This window comes from Oryza sativa, chromosome 10, assembly GCF_034140825.1.
Source record: "Oryza sativa Japonica Group chromosome 10, ASM3414082v1".
NCBI classification, from domain to species: domain Eukaryota; kingdom Viridiplantae; phylum Streptophyta; class Magnoliopsida; order Poales; family Poaceae; genus Oryza; species Oryza sativa.
Window position 1 is genome coordinate 10,295,630 of NC_089044.1, and position 12,331 is coordinate 10,307,960.

Here is a 12,331-nt window from a genome sequence, read left to right on the forward strand (position 1 = left end):
ATGAATTGGTGTTAAAGTAGAAAATGATCGGCATGGAGGAAGGAGTATAGAACGGGAAAGAGATGACGGCGTTCGTGGCTTGACGACGACGGCGGCCTTCGTCTTCCTCACGGTCGGCGACAAGGATGTGGGTGACGGAGAGGCTGAGAGCTCTCCTTTCTCGATCTGGTCGGCTCTGGGGTGTGAAGTGGAGATGGGCGACGCGTCTGGGAGAGGTTGAAGGTGAGCTAGGCGATCCCACGTCGAGTCCACGCGTCGAGCAGGTCGTTCTCTCGGTTTCCCTCTCTCTCCCGGCTGTTTTGTTGTCTGTGGGTCGGGTAGAGCGGTGGAGGAGAAGATGGACAGGGCGTGGGCAAGCCAGGGAGGCTGCCAGGTGGGCCCAGGTCGTGGCAAACTAGGTGGGAATTTGATGGATGCTTAAGAAACTGGGTGAACATGATTTCTAATGATTGTTCCAGGATTATTTCCTTTTCCCATATTAGTTAATTCATAGATCAATTTGTGGTGCAGATAAATTCATGTGGATTTTACTGGAGGTAGGTGTAAATACCTAGTTTCCATTTTCGTTGGTTGCACTCAAGAATTATGTGTAGTTTGCTCTCAGAAAATTGGAGAAAATACGCTCGGTGGAAACTAGTTTAAATTTTTAGGAGGTCAAAACGGAGAAGATAAATTCTGTAAAAAATATATTTATTCATAATAAATGACCTAGTATTTGAATAAATTATTTCACTCATATACTTCTATACAGTTTAATGCATATTTTGGTGAGGGTAGGTTTTAATCGATAAAGGATTATAATTAACCTACTATTTGACCGGTTTTATTTGACGTATCAAATTTAGTTATTGAATTGTACCAAAATTACAGTGGGTTATATGTGTTGAGTAAAGCCTACATGAATTTTTCCATGATTTTATCTTACACGAATCATTTTAGATAATTAGCAGACTTTTCTTTATATAGGTTTCCAATTTATAAATGGGTCTACATAGTTGTAAGAAATTTATTTAGACTACTCTTGACCTGAGGTGGTATCATTTGACTTCATTTTCATGTCTTTATAATTATTGCTCAAGTGTGATTATAGGTTTGCTTTACTTATGCTCATGGGTCCTAATATGCAATGCCAACAAAAAAAATCCAAATGCACAAAGAAGACTCAAGTTGAACCATGTCATATGTGTGTATGAATGCTTACACTTGTGTTTGTATCTATGTCCTAGGTTATAAATGAAAAAGTTTTAATTTGCCCTCAAATTTTATTCATGCAAGAGTTAGATCAACTTCACCTAGGTTTTAAAAATGGAAATTTTTGGTTCAAAAAATTGGAGAACTTCCCTTTCAACTAATTTTGATGAAAATTCCTTAATCCTAGAAATCAGGTATGTTACACAATATCATATTATTGTACTTTACGTGAAATATATTTGATGTACACTATGAATTAAGTTAAAGCTCAATTACACAGATCATAAAAAATTATTTTTTTTTGCTAACATGAGATTTTAAAAAGTATTAAAGACAATAAAATTACACCGTAGCGTTTAGCACGAATATATTACTAGTTAGTAGAAAGTAGAAAGAACAAACAAAACCATTAATAATATAGGCTCATCAATTAAATTCCTGTTACATGTACTACATGTATGCCATGCCAATATTAGTCAAAGTAAGGATAGTCGTAGTCGTATTCTATTTCACAATCGTCCTCTTTGTGTTCTGGCAGAAGTCTATGTCCCGCGATGAACTTGTTCCTATCACTAGGGTGCATGAGGAAGCTCCGTTGACGGAAACAAGCATTGCAGTTGACGCCATAATCACGAGAAATTTGGAGGATGCAGCACGCGACGACGCCATCCTCCCCACCACCGACGGCGGCGCCTTCGTGGTCGACCTACACCTCCGCGAAGAACCGGGCGGCCGATCCGGTGGCCTCGCAGGAGGCGATGAAGTTGTAGTGGCAGTAAGTCAGCCCGGACGACTCCGGTGGCGGCGGCTCCGTCAAGGTGGTCATCTTGCACAGGTCCTCGAGGAAGAAGGTGTCGCCGCCGGCGGGCACCGCGGCGTTGTACACGCGCAGGGCGGCCCTGGCGTTGCTGACGTGGCGCTCGTCAGTCACCACGTGCCATTCTAGAGAGAGGGTGTCCATGGTTACGTATTGTGGTTTCGCCTCCGGTTCCATGGGGGGTTTCGTGGGTTTGCGCGGTGGTGCTCCCGCTCCGGCTAGCGAACGCGAATCCATGGAATATATCCCGTCCCTTCCCTTCCCTTCCGTTTCTCCGATCCTCGTGTGGGCGATGAATATATTGGGCGATAGCTGATCAGCGAGTGACTAAGATGGAGAAGGAGTTGGTTGGTAGTCGAGCGGCCATCCATCGATCCATTATTATATGGCCTGGGCGCGCGCGCGGATTGGAGTCGGAGAGGGAGTAGCAATGTATTCCGAGCCGGTCTCCAACTAGGCCTCGTTCGGCAGCGCCAGGAATGGCCCGGAACGAAGTGGCCCGTTTCCAAATCTGGTCTGGCCCGGAAGCGCCGTTCGTTTCGGCCGGCCCGGATTGGAAACGGGCCTCCCTCCCCCCTTCCTGGCCCGGATTCAATCCCCACCTCCCACCCTCCGGCTCCAATCCTGACGCGAGGCAGCGGCGTGCGGCTGGCGACGCGAGGAGACGGCGTGGCGGCGCACCGACGTCGACGGCGACTGCTTCCCATCCGACGTACGCGCTCTCCGCTGCCTTCTCGCCGGTAACGCATCACCGTCGTCTTCCTTTGTTCCTGCTAGGGTTCTTGCGGCGGATTCGGCTGCTGGGGCCCTTCGTGGAGGAGCTCCGGGAGCGGAGGGGGGAGGGGGAGGAGGAGGAGGAGGAGGAGCGGGCGCTACCGCCGCTCGCCGCCGCGCTCGAGGCGGCGCTCGCGCTGCTTCTTGATTTTCTTCGATTCGTGGTCCTGGCCGCCGGCGCCCCGCATCTCGATGTCGTCGTCGGTGGTCGTCGGGGGTCGGGCTATGGTGGTGGTGCGCCGCTCCGGCGACGTTGTGGACGAGGCAGCGGGCCACAGCGCAGATGAGCAGCCTCGCCGCGACGACGATGGCGACGACGATGAGCACCGCCAGGAAGTAGTCCAGCGCCGACCGGTGCACGCGTTGGCATTCGGCGAGGCAGATGCAAACCATTGCTTGCTTTTGCTTGCTGCTTATGCTGTTCTGCATGCAAGAAGTATGTGCGAGAAGTAGCAGGGACAGTGAGTGAACTAGTAGCTGATGATATATTTTTTGGGCGTGTGATGAAAAGCTGGAGAAGATTTGGATTCGTTGCTTGGCTTGGCAAGAGGATAGAGAGATGTTTGAACCTGTACCTTCCTTGGGGCTTTTGGGATCTAGTCGCATTCCAGGCAGTGATTGATCAATGGCTTTTCAGAATGTCTTTCTGGGAATGGATCAGCCTCAACTTTTCAGTAATCTTGATTTTTAATAGGTCTGGTGAACTTGGTGACTGCTTTGGTGGATTGGACTTCTGATTTGAGCCTTCTTTTGGGCCATTTTTTGTGGTCATGGTTGTTCAGGCTTGCATTTGCTTTAGTTTACACGTACATATACATGATTGCATATTTTTCTGCTTTATTTAGAGAAGAAAGCTTTGCGCATCGATGCTGAAATATAAATTGAACTGCACTAGGAAGATGATTTTGCTGCCTCTTTTTTGGTTGCCTCATTCTGGCAACTACAGTGCAGTATCTTAACATTTTTTTTGCAGCTAAATTGCCTCTTATGTAGTCTGTAATAAATGACAACGACAAGTAGGCTCATATTTTCAATTACATCTGCTCCTGGAATAGGACCATTTTCTTTTTAAGCTCTGGGTAGTTTAGGCTAATTAAAAAAACTCAAACATGTGAATAAATGGAAATTCTCTGTTCATTACCAAATTTTCTTTTGAATTTACTTGATATTATGTTGTATTAGACTTCACATATCTACCTATTATATAAGCCGACAAGTTTGGTTTTTTCGAAGCCAGAGATATCAAATGTTGTGTCCACATAGGATAGCCCTTTTCTGATGATAACACAAATGCAGATCCCCCAAGTTTGTTTGAATGCATGCAAACAAACTTGTAAAATGGATAATCAGTAGTTCAGTGTGAAGTTGAACAGCTGAATTGTATTTTTACTTGCACTGTTTTTACTTGCAAGAGTTGTACTACTTCTATATCACACTGTCTAAGTCTAACCGCAAGATTTCTTTGCTATGGCTGCAGCGGATAATCAGTTGATATTCCCAAATGTTGATGGATTGCTGCCAGAGTGACCGGAGCAAGGCGAAGCCAGATTGATTAGTGATGAAGTCCTGAAAAGAATGTGCTTAATCCTGAAATATATTACTGTTTATGCTTAACTAGATAGAAATATGCATGATGTTCTGAATTCTGATGAATGATGACAGCAACTGAATATGGTGAAGAATTGTCCTGATGCTATTCAGGGTGTTCCCTGTCTTTCCATTTGGGAATTTTGGTTAATTAACTCCTGCAATATACTATTACTGTTAGAAATTAGAAATGTGCATGATTCTAATGAGTGATGACATTAACTGAATGTTCTGAGTTCTGAATCACTGGATCCAATCGATCGACAATCCACGGCAGCTTGAATGGCTTCATTCCATTCCAGGTCATACCGAATGCAGTTTTTTGAAGAGGTGGATTAAGAAAAGGAGTGGATTCAATCCACAGGTGGTTCCAGTGAATTCACCCGGATCCATTCAATCCTGGCCTGGATCAGTTCCTGGCCTGGATTGGAAATTTGCCTGCCGAACAAGGCCACGCGGCTCTGATTCGGACTCGGATCTGTTCCTCTTCTAGTTTTCCGTTTCCCCTCTCTCCTGTTCGACTCGGACTCGGCCGCCGCCTGCATCAGCCCCCATCTACCGGTTTTCTCCCATTAGATTCCTACCATTTGCCTTGGCATTGTAGTACTTTGTATTATTATCCCCGTCTATAGTTTCCTGATCCTTGCATCTCTGAAACCATTTAACCCTTTCTTCTCTTATTGTATAATTTAACTTCTGTTCGAACTCCCTTCTCAGTTCACTGTCCTCCCAATTCATCCCATGGACTTTAGTTTTTCTGTCAATTTATTCTATTTGTGAAATTATTTCTTTCTTTTCTCTTCTATACTTACCTTCCCAATTCAGTTCATGTGTCAATTCTCTTAGGAAATCTTCTTTGTTTTCTTTCTAGGCAGCCTCAATCATCAAATCCCACTCCTTATCATTTTTATTCACAATTGTTTGTTTGAAAAAAATATTTCCCTTTTTATTTTTGTCTCTATAATCCCAAATATTTCCTCCTTTAACCCAATCAAAATTCTCCCACACAAAAACTACTTCTCTATCGTTCAATGTTTTAATCTTGCTTCTTGTAAGCCTAACTAGTCCACCCTAATTTATTTAATCAACTCTCTCAAGTGCTTTAGCTTTTTTTTGGGGTTTTTCATGCTTCTTATGCTCTATATAAGACCTCTCTCTTTTTTTTCTTTTTATTGTTTTTCGCAGGTTTTTCTTATTAGTTTTGTTTTAGGGGTTATCTTATCATGGAATCTTATCATGGCAAGGTTTCCGTTTTGTATCTTTTTTGCCACTATGTGAATGAGACTGTATCAACAAACTTTTAAACATATCTATTTCAAATTTATTGTAATCAGAATCTATTTCATCCAACAAATTTAAAATGTCGGGTACAAATTGGGAAGGGGTGAAACTTGCTGATAGAGACGACTAAATGCAATGTTTGGATCGTTAGAAAATACTGAGTCTTTTGCTTCTTAGCTTAGATGGGCTTCATTTCTTTGTGCTCTTTTGTTGTAAAACCTGTGAACGTCTGTTTATTTTTTATATGGCCTAGTCGCTGTAGCAGAACCTACCTTCCTTTTCTCTTTTATGTGCTGTAGCCTGATCTACGTTCTATTAATGAAAATGGAGGGTATTTGATAAAAAAAATTCCATCTTCTCTTTCACTCCCACGACGACATGAGGGCCAAGCTCCGGGGTTACCATGTCGTGATGCGACGCATGGTTTTCACCCGTACCTTCGCCATGATCCTCGGGCATGGGGCACTCTATCTTCTACTGGGCTCGATCGACTGGGCCAAACTCATTAAATACTAGTTGACAATGATAGGACTTCTATTGGTGACAAGAAGAGCGATGAATCAGAAATGATAACTAGTTTTATCTAGGGAACTGCTGCAGTGGTCGTAAGGTGGATGCGGCAGATGCAGCGACGATATTGTGTTGCTCGTGAGGAGGCGAGGAGCGAGCCCGCTCGTGAGCAGGAGGTGGTGGCAACCGCTGCGTAGTTCTTATGTTTTGCTCTATAGCATACGTTTCTGTACTGAGCTATTGTTGTTTATGGATTAAACTTTGGTTATATGTTTTGCTCTATGGAGTAGCATTTTGATTCTATTTTTCTGTATTGAGCTAGTATTGACTTGGGCCTCATTTCCATATAAGTTGCTGTTTGAGATGCAATTACTGAAGCAGCAATTATATGGTAGCATGACGATTGAACTAAAAACTACAATGTCAACCCTATTAGTTCCATTCTAGGGCAGTGATTATGTGAAAATAATTGAAGCTGTGTTGGCGGCGTAGCCTGCTCCACTTGCACCATTACCGGCCGATTAAGGTGCATAGCTGCTGCTCACCGTCGTTGCCATGCACGGCTAGTGGCGATCACCGGCACCTGGCGCAGCACGTCGATCATTTTCGAAGGGCGCACAGCGCCGGCACAGGGACAGGGTGCCTAATTAACTTGTCGTCGTTGATCCAGTACTCACACACCTCGCCGGGCGCTGGCACGTACGTGCTCTGCTTCCCCAAGATCCGTTCTGAGAGCGTGGAAGTGGAACGAGACGCCAACGACCGACCGCCATCCCAGTCCCAGACCGACGTGGCAGCGCTGTGCCTCACGAGTGCGCGCGCCAACAAGGAGGGCCAGGATCAGCCCCAAGTCAGACACGCTGAGGTCGAGCACGTTGAACGCGCTGCGGGGATATGGAATCCGCCATTACGATGATCGATGTTCCTTTGCGCGATTCCGGTACGTGTACGCGCGCGCCAGCCGACGTCGTCGAGCGAGTCTAGACTCCAGAGCGCGTCTTCGATTGTCATCTCGCTGCTCATGTCCGCATGCTCGCCGTCCTCGCCATGACGATTGGCGATCACCGCCACCGGCCACCGGGCGTGGCACGCATATTGCAGCATAGGGTGCTGAACATGCCATCCTCGCTGATCTAGTGCTCGCCGTGAACGCCGTCTCGCAAACATCCGTGCCACGCGCCACCTCACCTTAGTCGAGCACGTTGAACCATCGAAGCAGCAGAAGCTTCACTCGGAATGGGCAAGAAAATGTTAACGATGTGGGTGAGGTGGAGGCGAGCAAAAATGGCCCTCGAGGACATAAAAGAAGCTCTTCACGCGCACCGCCCGCCGAGGCTGGCTAGTAGGTGACCGGCCTCTCTTCATCCAGATTAGAGATGAAGACATGGATTCCCTTCGCCATGGTGAGTTTTTTTGTTTTGTTTTGTTGTGTTACATTTTTTTCGCAGCAGCTATTATCGATTTTGGGCCGTGTACGTACGCATATGCTGGATATTTGTTCCAGATTAGGTCTTCTCTCCCTTCCTATAAGATGAATTTATTGATCAGTTTTTTTGTTGCGATTTCTAACCCGTTCTTTCCTGTTTTGACAGACTTTTCTGTCCCAGTCAAGATTTACTTGGATTTACCTTATGTCTTCTCGTAGATAGTATCTTCCAATTTATTAGCAATTTGCTAGTATGGTTCGTACTCAATATGATTCCTGCAATAGTTTACCAAATGACGATCATATACTACAGGATTGGCTCATAACAAGTATAAACAAAAAATATACTGATTGAAGTATCCACTACAAGAATCTTAAAGACATACAAAAGTACAAACCTCTTGAAAGTTAAAAAAAAAAACTCAATAAAATAGTCCAACATACAGTTTTGAAAAAGGTAATTTATAACTGAAATAGTCACATTCTTTCCACTAAATCACATATATACAACAGATAAAGTTGCCATACACCAGAAATCAATACTACATCTTAGCCATATACAGCAGAGACATCCATGCACAGCTCCTTGACTATCTTGAAGAACATGCACCATCTTTGACAAAAACAAATTATTCCAATGCACGCATCAATTCATCATCATGTCCACACAAAATACTCTAAAACGATGAAAAACCGTGCACACTGATATGCAGAGGGCGTTCAATTTTCAAGGGGCCATGTATATCTCCACACACTGCAAACCCCCATTGAACCTGTAAACATTGCCCCCTGAAACTGTCACCGTGGCAACTTGTTCACGGTAGTGCAGCCTCAGGATGCAGTTTGGGTTGCTCGACCACAGCGTTGCTTCTTGCAGGTCAAAGTCCCAGCTGATGTTCATTCACATTGCCACGGGCCCTCGATCCTTTGACATGGCCTTTGGGCCACTTTGCGCGAGGGAGGACGGGTAGCAAGTAGAGGTCGCCATCACCATGGGTGCTCTGGAGCAGCATTGAAGCAATTGCAGTTGTGAATCTGTAAGCCAATATGCACAAGTTAGATAGAAATATTTGGTACCAGGAAGGTTTCTGCTGTGAATAGTATCCATTTTCTCAAATAGGAAAGTAAATGGATCTTACTAGGAAGAACGAAAAGTAAATGACAGTCATTTACTTAAAAAAAGCTACTTCCTCCGTTTCATATTATAAGACTTTCTAGCATTGCTTATATTTATATATATGCTAATGAATCTAGACATATATAGCCTAGATTCATTAACATCGATATGAATGTGACCAATGCTTCTTATAACCTGAAACGGAGGTAGTAACTATAAAGGTGAGATATTTGTACCCAAAATTTGCATCAATCTGGAAGGGTGGGTGTGCTGTCCAAAGATTGGTATACAATCCTCCCTCAAAGTCAACCTTGCCACCAGGAGGAACCAAGGTGATCAACTTTAGGATCATCCTGTATGCATTCTCAATATTCAGAAGGCGTGCCCATAGTGCCATCTTCCATGTGTGGTCGACCATCCAGGACCATCTTCACCTGATAAGCAAGCAGCAACGATTAACTTACGTCCTATGGATAAAATTATCCAACCACTATTCATGAAAATGTTTTTTAAGGCAACTTATGTACATCCTCTCTCTTGCAAAAGTTTATATTCCGCAAATATATTCCTTGGTAGTCAATACTCATGAGGAAATCATAACAAATTTGAAGTTTATTAGTTTATTTTTTTTTCTACTTATACTCTTAGTTGTTTTCTCTTCATTTACCCTGCAATGGAATTTGTTACCATCATTTCACCAATACAACATGATTAGTCCACGTGCTTGGTTAAAATAAATTGACATTAAACAATTACAACAAGAGAGGGGGGGGGGGTAAATCTCTTGGTTCTGGCTGTAACCAGAAACTAGTAGTGCATAGGGTTTAGGAGATCCTAGATATGGAATTTGCAACCATAATCACAACACATCAAGCACGGAATAAAGAATGTACTATATATATATCTTTATGGTAGAATTTTTTTGAAATGTTATAAGCAAAACCACTAGGTTCCTAACTTGTTTGTAAGCTCATTAGATGTTTTTGGTCAGAATTGCTTCTTAATTTATGGGTATAAAAACCTTAGACATCATCTGAAAATGTGAACAGTAGAGCACCAATATCCATTTCTTTTCATACTAAACACCATGCACTTGCTCATTGAGATCTTTCCAGTACGACAGGTACTTAAGGAATATGGAATGCTTCTTGAATAGGGGAGGGAGGTTGCCATCTGGTTTCTTCCGCTTTGTCCCCTTTGATGTTTTCTTACGCTTTGTCCCCTTTAATTTTTTCTTAGTCCCTTTTCCAAACACACATTCTATTTTCTCTATCGCCTCACATACTTTATCCCCGGGTGTAAGTTTCAGTGGAGAATCATTCTCTTCAGTACCATCGAACTCTGCTTTCATCTTGCGAAACTTATGACCCTTGGATAGGAACTGCCGGTGCCTCAAGTAAACAAGCTTGTTGGAACCTGGGAGGTACCTATAGTACGTTCCATTCAAGCATATCACCCATCCTGTTTTACCTTTGATCTGCCCTGAAACTGAAAACATGGCGTGGTAATTATTAATGGTAATGAAAATGATGGCCTTCACTGTGAAGTGTTGTCTTAAGTACTCATCCCACACTTTCAACCCTTCATGCCATAAATCTGCCATATCTTCCAACAATGGTTCGAGAAATATGTCAATATCAATACCAGGCTGTTGGAGTCCTTGTATCAGGATGCAGAGAAGTACACACTTTCTCTTCTGGCAAAGCCAAGTAGGAAGATTGTACATGGTAAGAAGAACTGCCCAAGTGCTATGGGAGCTGCTCATGTCTCCAAAAGGATTAAGTCCATCAGTACTTAGTGCAAACCAAATATTACATGGGTCTTTAGCAAATTCTTTATACTTTGCATCAAAATTTAATCACTGACGAGCATCCGCTGGGTGTCAGAGTATCCCGTCTTTCTTGCGCCCTTCTTGATGCCATCGCATTAGTTCCACATCTCGAGGGTTTGAGTACAACCGCTTGATGTGGTCTTTCACAGGAAGGTACCACATCACAAGCTGCGGGATTTTTCTCTTAGTCACCTCGATTGTGTCCTCCTCTTCTAGGTAGGTATTGTTATTTGATTTGTTTCGGCTAGCACCGCAAGTTGGGCATTTATCTACGAGGCGTACTCTTTCCTGTATAGTATGCAGTGGTTCACACACGCATAAATCTTCTCCACACCAAGGGATAGGGGACATATGAGTTTCTTCGCTTGATATGTGTTCGATGGTAATGAGTTAGGCCTCGGAAGCATGATTTTCAAAAGTTGAAGAAGACTGTCGAAGCTACTATCAGACCATCCAAATCTCGCCTTCAACCTCATAAGTTCAAAAACTGACCGTAACGTTGAGAAGTCACTGTCACAGCCCTTTGACTCATCATACAAAACATCCTTCGCTGCCTTCTTCAAAGCATCGAAATTTTCTAAACCTCTAGCCAACCCAACTAGCATATCAGGTTCTGCATGGTGTAACAATTCCTCCAGATCAATATTGTCTTCAGCACAACCATTCGTGTAATCCATGTCTTCAACAATCGGCCCATATTCTTTTTCAACGGGTCTACCTTCTTCATGTTCGCCATGATGTGTCCATATAACGTGCTTCTCCATAAATCCACGAGTGACTAAGTGCTCATTTACTTTCATCAGATTTTCCCATACTATTTCATTCTTACAGTCAGCACATGGACAATATATACCCCTCTTATTCTCCTTCTTAGCGTGCACCTTGGCAATATCAATAAATTTAGACACTTGTTCCATATATGGCGATAAAAACCTTGGCCAATGATACGTCCATTCGAGCCTATCCATATCTCTGCAATATGTATATTTATAACTTTTTAATAAAAAAGTAAACAAATATATTTGTAAACAACGGATGGTAATTAACCTATAAGTTTTCGAGAACATGCTATTCTTATTTCTACAAAATATTAGTAAACAATTATGAAATCAAAGATAACATTTTGAAATTAACATATCATATTTAACCAACTAGAGGATGGGACGACCACATGACATCAAAGAGTATACATAAATCCAACAAAATCATACCGTAGGAAATTAAACATAATAATTATTTTTTACATGTCATGAAGTTTTCTCTCTCCTAAAGAGATCTAGGCAATGTATATAATTTTAGTCCATTATATTACATTATAAAATCACTAGAGGATGAGAGAACCTCATAGCATCAAGAAACACACATAAATCCAACACACATATCAAAGAAAATTATAAAAAAAAAGAGAAAACAATAATGGGAGCTAGCTTTTCCACTCACTATTTTGCATGCATAGATCCATCATAAAAGGAGGTTTAAATTACAAAAAAATTACTCCCTCCGTTTCAGGTTATAAGACTTTCTAGCATTGCCCACATTCATATAGATGTTAATAAATCTAAATACACATATATGTCTAGATTCATTAACATATATATGAATGTGGGCAATACTAGAAAATCTTATAATATGAAACGGATGAAGTATGTATCTGGAGTGCAAAGGCATAGATCTAACCACTGTAGAAAAATCCCACGAAGATTTGAAGTTCAAAACCTCCCCCCCTATATTTTGGTGGTTTTAAGAGAGAGAAATTCGTTGGGTATGAACAAGAGCTCGGGGAGGAAGAAGACTATA

The 12,331-nt window shown here is 42.6% G+C and overlaps 1 long non-coding RNA gene across 1 annotated transcript; it reads left to right on the plus strand.

Moving 5' to 3' along the window:
* Positions 1 to 2,595: 2,595 nt before the first annotated feature.
* On the plus strand, positions 2,596 to 4,502 carry LOC107277600 (uncharacterized). Its single transcript, XR_001540389.3, has 2 exons — positions 2,596 to 2,748; positions 4,260 to 4,502. It is a non-coding gene; the product is annotated as an uncharacterized lncRNA (long non-coding RNA).
* Positions 4,503 to 12,331: the final 7,829 nt, after the last annotated feature.